At 44.6% G+C, this 11,733-nt stretch overlaps 1 pseudogene; it reads left to right on the top strand.

Annotated features, from left to right (window-relative positions):
- Positions 1-1,200: 1,200 nt before the first annotated feature.
- On the top strand, positions 1,201-8,694 carry LOC109468138 (annotated as a pseudogene).
- The last annotated feature ends 3,039 nt before the right edge of the window (positions 8,695-11,733 follow it).

Here is an 11,733-nt window from a genome sequence, read left to right as displayed (position 1 = left end):
CAGTAGACCGGGGAACTTTGTATTAATTGTGGATGGACAATGAACATCATTGACACTTTGAACTTGATTTCTATCACCTGTTACTGTGTCCAACCCTGGTCAATAAATCAGGTAAGACCATTGTTAGTCTCACAAGACCTAAGGGCAGGTGTCTTGGTACACCTCTAGAAGTCTATTTTCTTTGGAAGTTCTTTCGATGCTGCGTAACGAGTACTTCTCTGTCAAAACTACTTCAAAAATAAATCATTTCCAAATAAACATGTTGATAAAGTACATCTACACACGTCCATCATATTAACATGGTGATTGTAATTTCTTCGGGCTATCACTATGCGGTTCTGAAAAAAACGTTCCGTCTTCCTGCCGTATCCTGGATGGCGGAGACAAGACGGAGTTCGCACGGTTCTTAGTGAGGACACCTGCACATTGAAAACCACGCAAGGGTGCGCCGCGCAGGTGGAGTGGGGAGGGGAGTTAGTCACTGGCGCTGTCAGCATCTCAGCACAGTCAAGAGGTGTCGTGTGTACTTCAGGGGAAAACATGTCAGCCCGGCCAAGAACTCCCCGGAAACTTGGCTTCATGAGAAGTGGCTTGTTGTATACTAGAAAGGTGAAGGCTCCAGCCAACTAAAGTCTGAATGTGAGAAATCTGTCTACAGTCCGAACGTTGTGCGTTTCTGTCAAAATACAGGTTCTTACAGTCCATCGATGTTTCATTTCTTGTGAAAAGTAGCTGATTGACAAATACCTGGAATGTTATTTGAATGAGGGGAGTATGTCATAAAATCACTTATGGATGCCTGATTGGAACGAAAATCTAGTGTGTACAGATATATGTACGGAAAATACTGTCTAAAAAGCCAGTTCCATCTGTTGCGGCGGTGTGTTAAAGCGAGTGGGAGATCCGCCGTGCCACACAATGGGCGGCATTATGACGCAGCGCTGATCCGGACCTGGTCTCCTGCACCGGATTGTCTGCAACCTGACACACGGCACGGCGATCTGGGAATGTCAGCTGGGCGAGAAAAAACTGCTAATTGTGCCAACTTCTGTGACGATGAAAATAACTTAAGCTTTACTGAGTTTTCGTAGACATAATTCTACTTCATTCTACAATGGCGGACGTCTAACATCAGGTGCATAATGAGTTCTTGTTACGGGAAGCCCTACACTCGACCCAAGAGCGATCCGCGTCTAAAACATGCACGACACCTTCACAGATGTGTCAAGTTGGGCGCCAGTCGTGCTGCTTATCAGAGGTGCCAGTCACCTGCATTATCAACAACATTTCCATCACGTTCTGAGGGATAAACAGTTTCCAGAAATGAGAAACTGCGTTTTTTATCTTCCCTACATCTTCGAGACAATCCAGGGCGCCAGCCTTGCCGACTCGAAATTCGACTTTTACACAAGTTACTTGTGTCAAAAATGTGAGCCGGGGAAAGTGTTTACATACCTGGCAACGTAAACTATAGAATATTGGGTTTATTGAAATTGCAAATATAAGGGCGCAGTTGGATGTAGAGTGGCCCTCCAGCGTCACTCCAGCGCGCACCCATGTGAGACTGACCCTGCTTTACTACACCCCCGTGCACGCGGCTCAGTTTTAGAAGCCAGAAAAAAAGCCGCTCCGATCCATAAGTATTTTCTGATTGAGAGCGTCTAAGTACTGAAGCAGCTGTATATGAAAGCTCAAGGGGCGGCTTTTCGTGGGATGACTTCAGTCGGCAAAACTTTCCCATGGTCTGAAAGCTTTCTGCCTTCTCTTACTTAATTCCTAAACGTCACACCTAATAGACGGGTTTTACTGCGTTTAAAACAAAACTCAAATACTCGGATGCAACTCGTCTGTCATCTGAGCAACTGGGTCCGTTTGAGATGTTTTGTAACGCTGTTGACATCCCAAATTTTGGGTCAATATGCCAGCCAAACACTGTAAACATTTATTGTCTCGGAGCCAGAACACACACCAAAGCCCCATAAAGGGCACCGCTTGTAAGGAGATTGGCGCTTAAGCAGCCGAGAATGGTAATTTCTTGCATGGTTTGTATGTCGCCGCGTTTCTTCTTTATCAAGATGGCAAAAAGGCGTTTGGATCAGGCATTGTGTGTGCTCTAAGGACGTGAACTTATCGGTAATACTGCCGCACACGCTGTACAAACTTCAGGCGCGTTCTACAGAAGCCGCACACAAGTTCGGGAGAAATGTCCGACTGTTCCATGACTTTCTGTGGTTCTTCATCAGAGAGCAATTCGTTCCCAAAGAGCTCGAACGAAAGCGATATAAATCTGGTCTCATCCAGATAGCGGCCGTCTCTTTCAATCTCTAAAGAGGGTCTCTCATTTCATATTATCGAAATCTGGAGGACAATGAATGAGTTCGGTGTTGATCAATTGTCTACAGTGGTGTGTGTGCACATCTGATTAACGGGGTCAAAAAGTCACTTTTTACAGCGAAACAGTGCCATCCTCAACCGTCTTTTCAACCATTGTGTTTTTTTCTGGCATGTTCTGTTTTTATTATGAATCAATTTCAGTTTGATTGTGGAGGTTTTACTGTCGGAAATTCCAATTGTGTGGTCTGTCGACAAGACGATATTTGTGTGGCAGCTTTCTTCTATGAGAGCAACAGAGTCATTTTATAAGTTATATAAATGATGGTAGAGTCTACTATAGAACCAGTATAATACAAGGTTTAAATCCAACATAGCTTTATTTCTTAAAAGAATTTCAACATTCCATCTAAAGGATAGAGCGACCGACACTGCAACTTGATTTATCTACCTAGATACACACAACCCCCCTCCCGACTTACGACAACATAAACGTGTAAAGATTTAATTTCATCATTTTTGCACAATGTTCTCTGTGGGAAGGCGCTATAACGGTGGGCATGGTCAGCCCGCCCCTACAATCACCCTATTCACCTCTTGGTGGGTGTTCCTTGTTTCGGCCTGGTCCCCTACCAGCAGCTAACGGGCCGGAACATCGCTGTTTGTCCTGCGCATAAATCTGGCATCAAATTGGTCAGCTAGACAATACGCCGCTTGCGTCACCGGCCTGGGACCGTATCGGGAGGTGGGAGAACGTGAGGGTGATAATCTACTCCTGTCTATAAATAGTGCGCCCGATTGGAACATGTCATTTCTGCATCTCGTTAGCGACTTCCCGCCATGAATGAATATTTCACGTTCTCGGGGCGACAGGCGATTCTGTCTTATCAAACGTGTGAACGGCTCGTCTGCTGACGGTGTTGTGTGGGTAAACATGAGGAGAACTCGTGTCTGTTGTCAAATTCCTCACATCGGAGGACGATTGATGGTAAATGACACATATTTCATCTTCAGATGCTGCACTTTCAACCCTCCATGCGTCTTTGTGAATTGGTTTGTCACAAGGCCTTTCTTCACAGGTTGGAAGGTTACCGCCTTTACATATAAAAACAAAGTTACAAACTTTAAAAGCCTAAAGTTTCCTGACATGAACATCTCAGAATGATAAATGATTTGACATTGTACAAGCTATACAAAGGTCCAGTCAGCACAATGTTGTTATTATCATAAAGGGTAGTCCGGTCAAAAGACTTTCCACATGACTGGTTGACAAGACAGTTGTATGCGGGAATGTGTGTCAGAATTGGTTGTTGGACACTAAAATTTCAGCGTATCATTCGGCTTGACTGTCGTAGTGCATAAAGCTAGAACACGCACAGAGAAGCTCAGGCCCACAGGTCTCGGGTGTTTCTGTTCAACATGATTTAAAAAACTGTTTTCGATATTAGAATAACTCCTTTGTCATTAGAAAAGGGGCTTCGATAGTGTGCATTGAAGATTAGGGGTGTTGTAAGCGTTACAATCCTTACGGTAGTTGCTACTACCAAGGCTGCTACCAACAACGCCTAACTATTGTTGATTCCTGTACATCATGATCATCCACACCTCTACACAGACTGTTGTGACCCTAAGCCAGGTCTCCGCCTCCCCCCGTGTCACCCAGCACAAGGTTAGGTAACTAATCTGTTAGCTCCCAGTGTCAAAATCATACAGGACAACGGTCATTACTTATTGAACTACTTGCTATTGTCACACATGCTATCCGCGGTATTCAATAAAGAGGCAACAAATGTAAATATGACGCATTTGCCTACGTGCAATTCTATTGAGAACTCGGTCAACTGACAGCCGCGCGGCGTGATGATTGGCGTGGGGGTAGAGAAGTAGTAGTACTGACGTTTGCGCCTTTCGTGAAAAATTCTTATTAAGATGTCGCCCAGTTATCAATACATCTCCAAACAAGTTTCATAACTTTTAAGACAGTCTTCATTTCGAGAATTTCGCTGGCTACGATAATTGATGATTGTCCAAGCAAAGATCATAGATGTTGCTCACAAGACTCTAGTACTGTGCAAGGAACAGCAAAAAACACCATAGCATTCGTAGATCCCGTTATAGACTTGGATTTGGAACTTCTAGTCACGAGAAAATCATCACATAGAGCCTTTCGGTCATTGACCCCTCACATCGAGTACCAAGGAGCCTTGTGGTTACTATGCATATCAAGAGCCTGAATACTTATCTAGTGAACTTTTCTTATTCATTCATTTATACAAATGTATCTTGTTGTTGTTGTTTATCACATTGATAGCTTACGCGTTGTGCGTTTATTTGTCTACCCGTCGACTATTTTCATATTTTTCTTGCATCCAAATACGCGCGCAGAAATCAACAAAGCGTGATACGGGTCGACCGCGTATGTATGTCCTCAGAAATGGGCCTGCATAGAACAAGGTGTTTATTAAGTAAGAACTGAGTGACTAATTGAAGTTTCTAAGCTGCTTATAGCTTGTCGACCCGGTCAGCAGAACTCGGCACGCATGTTACCGAACTCACGCGCCACTGCAGCTGAAAGACCAGAGAAGATGCTCTTTTCCCTCATTCGTCATGTGGAAGGTGACACTTACGTGGGCGCCGACTTGGGCAAACAGGTGTGGAGAAGCCAGGTACTTCACAGCCACATCAGGTGAGGTACCTGCACACCTTTACCGAACGTGTGAGTCTGACAGGGGGCAAATCCAACATGATGGATGGACGGAATGAAAGCCCATCAGACGATGGATAGGCTGAATTGTTCATAATGTCCGGTGACAGGTCGCGCGTCACGGGGGGTGCCCTGTGTGTGACGTGTCTGACAGGCGCACAGAACATCAAAGACGTGCAGCGACTTGTTTTTCTCTCCGTCAGGAACTTTTTTTAGTCCGTACGTGATTACCGTAACCTTTCCTCGGACATAGCTTCATTGATACCCTTATCCAGAACTTCTAAAGCACTTTATAATTTCGATACGATAATTAGAAACATTTACAGGCCTTCTCACTCATGTAAAATGGCCCTTAATTAATTCTTCAATTTACAGAGGTACTTAAGGTTGGACAGTTCCAATCCGGAGACGTCAGTGTACTTTAGGTTCATACTGGTAGAGTACACAGAGCGTGCCTAAACTAAGAATCAGAATTTCTATGAAAAAAAAATAGGAAAACATTTGCTGCAGTTGCTGCTAGAGACGATAGTGGCTTCCTTTGGGGTTGATAACCTTATAAGTTCACCTATTTTTCACACTAACATATTAGTGCGTACTAAAATAAATCACATTTATAAGATCGTTGCTGTTGTTCTTCGATGTATAAATAGTTAACAATAACAACTACAGGTTGTCCCGTACAGTGTGATCAGTTCTCTAAACGTTCCGTTTATCGCACATTTTTCGTAGCTGACTGCTCACAAACGGGTTCATTGAAACGTTTGTTTGCTTGCGTGTTGCTGGTTACGCAAAACTAAACCTTAACAACGGCCTAATCATTTCTCTGTACAGCGATAAACGGTTATGCTGTTCGTCGAACAAAGTGAAAAAGTATGTCCGACACTAATTGTATTTATTGAGGTTTGCTGAATCACAACAGGTCATTCTTACAGCATTTCTTGAAAGACGGCATGGAAATACACGTGTAAGGGCTGTAGATCTACAAGAATTTATCTTCAGAACAGTTGACTTAGAAGTTGTTGTATTTACTTGTGCGACCCCACAGCTAATTTTCGTGTGTTTGAGTTATGTTCTTCCCCATTTCAGTTTGTATTATGAATATTGAAGTCGTAAAGAAGAAAAAACAGAAAGAATGCGAATGAGAACGGTTCCAGGAGCACCACAATGAGGACATACGGGTATATGTTCTACAGGAGGTGTGTGGTCCTTAATATGCAGACGACTTTATTTAAGGGAGCAGGCAATGGGCGCTGATTTTCCCGCCAACACACCTGGAGTACGGCCAGGTGATCACCTGTCTCAAACATTCCCCAGAGACACGCCCACGGGAGAGGATGGGGGGGGGGCTTGGTAGGGGGATGAGCCCGGGATTTGGGAAGCCGTTGTCTCAAGTAATCCAAGGTGGGTACAAGATGGCACGATCACAGGTGCTGATGATGTCAGCACGGTAAAACCACACCACGGGGACCTGTCAGGTCACCATGGGGGATGGATGGATGGACGTTCTAGTACCCTACGAAACGTGGTCGCTAGAGAGTCTGCACAGGAGGCTAAAATGGATAGATGGATGGATGGATGGAGGGATGGGTGGATGGATGGATATGTAGATGGATGGATGTGTAGATGGATGGATTGATGGATGGATGGATATGTAGATGGATGGATGGATGGATGGATGGATGGATGGATGGATGGATGGATGGATGGATGGATGGATGTGTAGATGGATGGATGGAGTTGTCTCACCTGTGTCATGACAAGTTCACACACCTGTGCTCTGTGGGGGAAACTGATAGAACTCTGGCAAAAAGACCTTGCTTTGATGATGTTGTTTGTTGTAGAAGAAACCCAAGGCCCTGTTTTCAGAGTGTGTCCGCGTAGCGGATTAAGGTAACCTGAGCCAGCCCGGCTCCAGGAGCGCACAGGTATACATGTGCAAATGACTTCCAAATAAGCCGGCATTGTTGGTCGGAAAAGTGCAGCGTGGAACAAGGTGTCCATTACTGAGTTGACACGCGGAGTGAAAGCAAGCAGAGATGTGGGACAAGGGTGAAAAGTTCACAGCATCAGAAGACAGGTGGCGGGCCGGGCGGGGCGTGTGGGCGGGGCAGGGTGACGCGTTAGGAGGGACACACCTGTCGGGGCGGGCCGGCATGGCAACGTCATACATACGTCACAGAAATAGTCATCGTCAACCAGGCATAGTATCCTTCACTATCATAATAACGTTAACATTCATTTTCATGATCTCAGTCCAAAATGACACACCGACAAGAAGCCATCGTGGTATTTTCAAACTTTCAGACACCTTAAACCGTTAACCATTTGCCTTGTACAGGTCTGTGGTGATGTGGGCTGTCCAGTGCTGTGGCTAAATGTCTACATTATCATTGACAAACTTTTCTTACTGGGCCTTGTTAAGGTCAAGGTCAAGATTAATCTTACCTGAGTTGCAGGTAATCTGTGTACAGATAACGTGAGAACAAGCCGTGCCGGCTTACTGTCTCTGCTATTTTTACCGACAATGGCCGTGCACGGGTACATGAGTGCCCAGACAATACATTTATTGTGTTTCTCCTGGCGGCAGCGGACATGACGTCTCCAGTTCCGTTCAGCTGCGCCACGCGTGGCCCTGTCTTACTGAACCCGCCATGGACGGATCAGCTGGATGTAAGAACAAGTCTCTCAGTAAACTAGTCAGGTTGCCATAACACGTCTTTGCTCAGTTCTCCCGCCAGTCTGCCGCAAAATCATCGGCCTGCCGAGAGAGTCCGGCTGCCGCATTGTTTACTGTGTTGGTGGAGGTCATTTGAACCAAATTCTAAACTTTAACTTCCAACACGAAGTAATTTGGGCAGTTTGGGACTTTCTTAAATTTTCGAACGTGCAAATTCAGGAAGTCTCTTTCAAAGGAATTCCTTCACACACAGAGACTGGACTTGCACATTCAAAATTTGGATCCAAATTACTTCGCATTGGAAGATAAAGTTTAGAATTTGTTTAGTTAGACGAAAAAGTCCTGCCGAAAAGCCAGGGGTTGAACTAAATATAACGTGTTGATGCAAATATATTTGGGCGTAATGCTGACCTTATACTAACGTCCTTTTATTATGTACAAATTGTGCTCTATTTTGATGTCTTATGGCCCAGGATTCTGCATGTTTAGGAAAAACACAAGCAAAAGGTTTAAATGATGAGCTACGAAGAATAAATCAGACGTTTGAAAGTGACGTAATTGCTTTCTTTTAAAAGGAGACTAAAAATCAAATAGATGACAGAGAGTTTGATATCTACTCAGTCCACCTGTTTAAAGTACTGTCAATGAATGAACTGTACAAAAGGCAGTTGACAATATTTTTCCATACTGCGAAACGTTCTTTAGATGTGTATATGTAACGTTTTTGAGCTATTTTTCAAGTCAGCAAATCAAGAGATAAATTACCACAAGCTTATGCAGCTAGACTTAGCTGCATAACAGGTGTACAGGCTGACGGCGCACTCGGCTCGATGCATCCTTGAGGCTGTTCCAGAGAAAACCATCTAAACATACAGTAGATTTTGTTCTGGTTCACTCTTGTGCTTTTCTTTCTTCTTTGCACTGCACTTCTTCAGGGCCACTGGTTGCACAGGGCCACGGGGGGAGCGGCCTTGCACGCTAGCTCTGAACAGACAGAGGTCACGTCCCTAACAGCACGTCCACAACACCAGCACATCAAAGCCTCGGAGGAGACCAAAGACAAGTCCGCACTTTTCGAGGTCTTCTCGGGGGCGTGGTCCTTCAAAACTTCATTTTTCTCAGTCTATATTTTAGACTCAACACAAAGGGAAGAATTTTGTTGTTGTAACACGATGACTCGGGAATCCATGGCCGAACAACGCGTCAGGCCATCCAGTGCGTCTTATGGGCGTGAAAGATTGCACCCTTGCCCGCTCAGTGAACCGCGACGCGTTCTCTCAACTTTCTCGTGGTACTTAGTGTGTCTCTCAGCACCAAAGGTAAATTACCTGTGTCCGAGCTTTCAGTGACTTACGCTGTGAGTAGATATCGGACAAATGACCCTTCCTACTGCACGCATCTTCGGGAAGCTGGCCGGCCTAAACTCCTTAACCCGGCGCCTGTGATTTTGGAAGCTGTCGGAATTTTTTAAGGGCCTCATGATTCATAGGAACTCTTCTATTCATCCTACCCTTCTCTGTGCATGACCACAACCAGTTATTTCTGTTTGGCCTTTACAACAAAACGGGAAAATATTTGCCATTCCGCGCACCTGTCAGCGGGGTGCGTCTGCAAAACAAGTCTGTTGACAATCTCATTGTACGATGTTGCTATTTCTAACGGTACTCCGCTGAGTGAAGGTAATGTCACTGTATACATAGGAACGATCTTGCTTTATCATTTATGCGGAGAGGACGACATTCTCCTACGAATTAACACATGCTTCTTAAATTTATCTTGTTTTCATGTGCATGTGCATGTTTTCACGTGTTTTCACCATTTCAGCGACTGGTTTTGCTGTAGTCTAAATAAGAGTTGTTTCTTTCTGATAAAGCACACACAGATTGGGTGATGAGAATGTCGAAAGATTCCTCTGAAGTTTGTATGTGAATAAAACTTCTCAAAAGCTAATGATACGTGTTTTGCCTTTCTGTCTCACGCGTCGTACCTATGTTAGACAGCAGACTGTTCTATTTGCCACCAACAGTTCTACTTGCCTTAGTTTTTCCTTCGTAGGCACAGGTGCATGTTATGATATCGAAATGAAATGGACTACTGCACACTGACAAGTAAAACGCATGTTTAAAAGTATATGTACAGAACGCTGTTATACGGCTTCCAGTTGCACATGAGACCGCAGGGATACCCATGTGCCGTCAGGTCCTGTGGACGTCAGGGCGGCATGAGGACAGTTCCGGAACCCTTCTGTAAGCGGAGACTTCTCCCGTCACGATAAGATGAATTAAGGTGGAACCTTATCCCGTACAACTCCACCTTGAGATGACGAACCGTCCATCTTCCTCATCGAAGACTCAATTGTGTGTCTTATCTCACAGATTACCACACCTTTGCCCTTGAAGAACGTCGAGTGCCGTTCTCGGCGAGCCGGAAGGCGTCTCGGAGTGACCGGCGGCGCCTGGTCCTCCGGCCAGGTGCACGTCTGTGGCAGAGGCTACGCTACACGGATGTGGTTCGGGAAAGTCATGACAAGCCGATATTCGTCAGATTTCTGAACGTGTTTTCACAGGACCTTACCTTTGGTTGACGAGCCCTAACGACTAATCTGCCCCATGTTATATAAAGTAGAGCTTGTTTTTCTTGTGAACACAGAGGGATCGTGCATTTTGGGAGGCGAACTGGTTTCGATAGACCAACAAGCCTGTCAATGGTCCAATCTTTTCTTTGGTGGGAAATTTGATTCCACAGTCAGCTGGATTGTATCTTTTGCGTTCTGTTGTTCTCGGGGCACGTCCTGCCCTCTAGGCGGCTGTTTGTTTTGGTATCTAGGCTAACTCCCGACCGTTAGCACCCGATAGGGAACCAAACGAGCTGAATGGGACGTGTTAATGGACCTATCACTAATTAAATTTATTAAGTTTATCTATGCAAAGATATCATGTCGGCGCATTAAGTCGGATGGAGATAGATGCTGAGATATGCAAAGTTAAGACGGGCGGGAGATCTTCATGTTTTGCATGGCGTGACGGGATCTGGTATATGGCGTGATTAAACCTGTGGACCGCTATCTGTAAGCTCTTTGGTCACCTTACCAGAAGATAAGTATAACTATGAACCAGACGTGGTTGATACAGAGATTTATATACGGACAACAATGTTCTCCTGTGAATAGTTCAAAGTGACGAAATGATGTCCTAATTACATTGGTTACGCAGCCGTCCACAAACAGCAGGACTCAGTCGCACCTCTTTAGCGCCGGTTTCACGGGTGATTTCCCGTTATAATTAGTTAAACTATGGAAACCACAAGCCCACCACACGTACATAACATAGTTATCAACACGATGAGGGACGTCTTGTATCTCTACTCCGATTCTCAGTTACTTTTTTCTCCGTGACTTCGATCGCATGACGTCTTTCCGACACCTTAGTTCCTTTCACAATAACTTGTTTTTTCTTGTGCTCGACTTCCAGACATGAACCCTGTCTCCTGTCGTACAGTGTAAAATGAAGAACATTTCCTTACTTTTACAAACGGAAGTGTTCCTTGCGTCACAGATTTCTTATCTCAGAGACGACCGTGCTTTCCTTTCCTCTTCCTACCTGGAGGTGATAAAGTTGTTTGTAATATATGTAATGATGACGTTACAGCACAGATTCTCAGAAATTATCACGGAATAAACAGCATGTTTCCACCTAAATCGTTCAGGAAATTTTGGTCATATTAACATTTGTGGGCTAATTCGTAGAAATAAAAAGTGACGAATTGGATTGAGTCTACACTTTTCAGTTGTATCTTCAGGAGGGCAAAATGTATTACAGGCAAATTTCGATGTTATCAACTATAGACAGTGAAAGCCATGGCTGGAACCTTATTGTCCTGATAACATAACACGATATTCATGACGTTGTGGCTTCTTTTTAATTTTCGCTGCATTTTTAGCAGGGACTGTCTAAAAGTTTTCGCCTGTTCCGCGAAACTTCCCCTCAGGTGTTCCCGACTTCCAGATTAATTGCCATACGAT

Source organism: Branchiostoma belcheri, unplaced genomic scaffold, assembly GCF_001625305.1.
Source record: "Branchiostoma belcheri isolate BF01 breed outbred unplaced genomic scaffold, Haploidv18h27 scaffold193, whole genome shotgun sequence".
Taxonomy (NCBI): Eukaryota; Metazoa; Chordata; class Leptocardii; order Amphioxiformes; family Branchiostomatidae; genus Branchiostoma; species Branchiostoma belcheri.
Note: the sequence above shows the minus strand (reverse complement) of the source record. Positions and strands in the feature narration are given on the sequence as shown.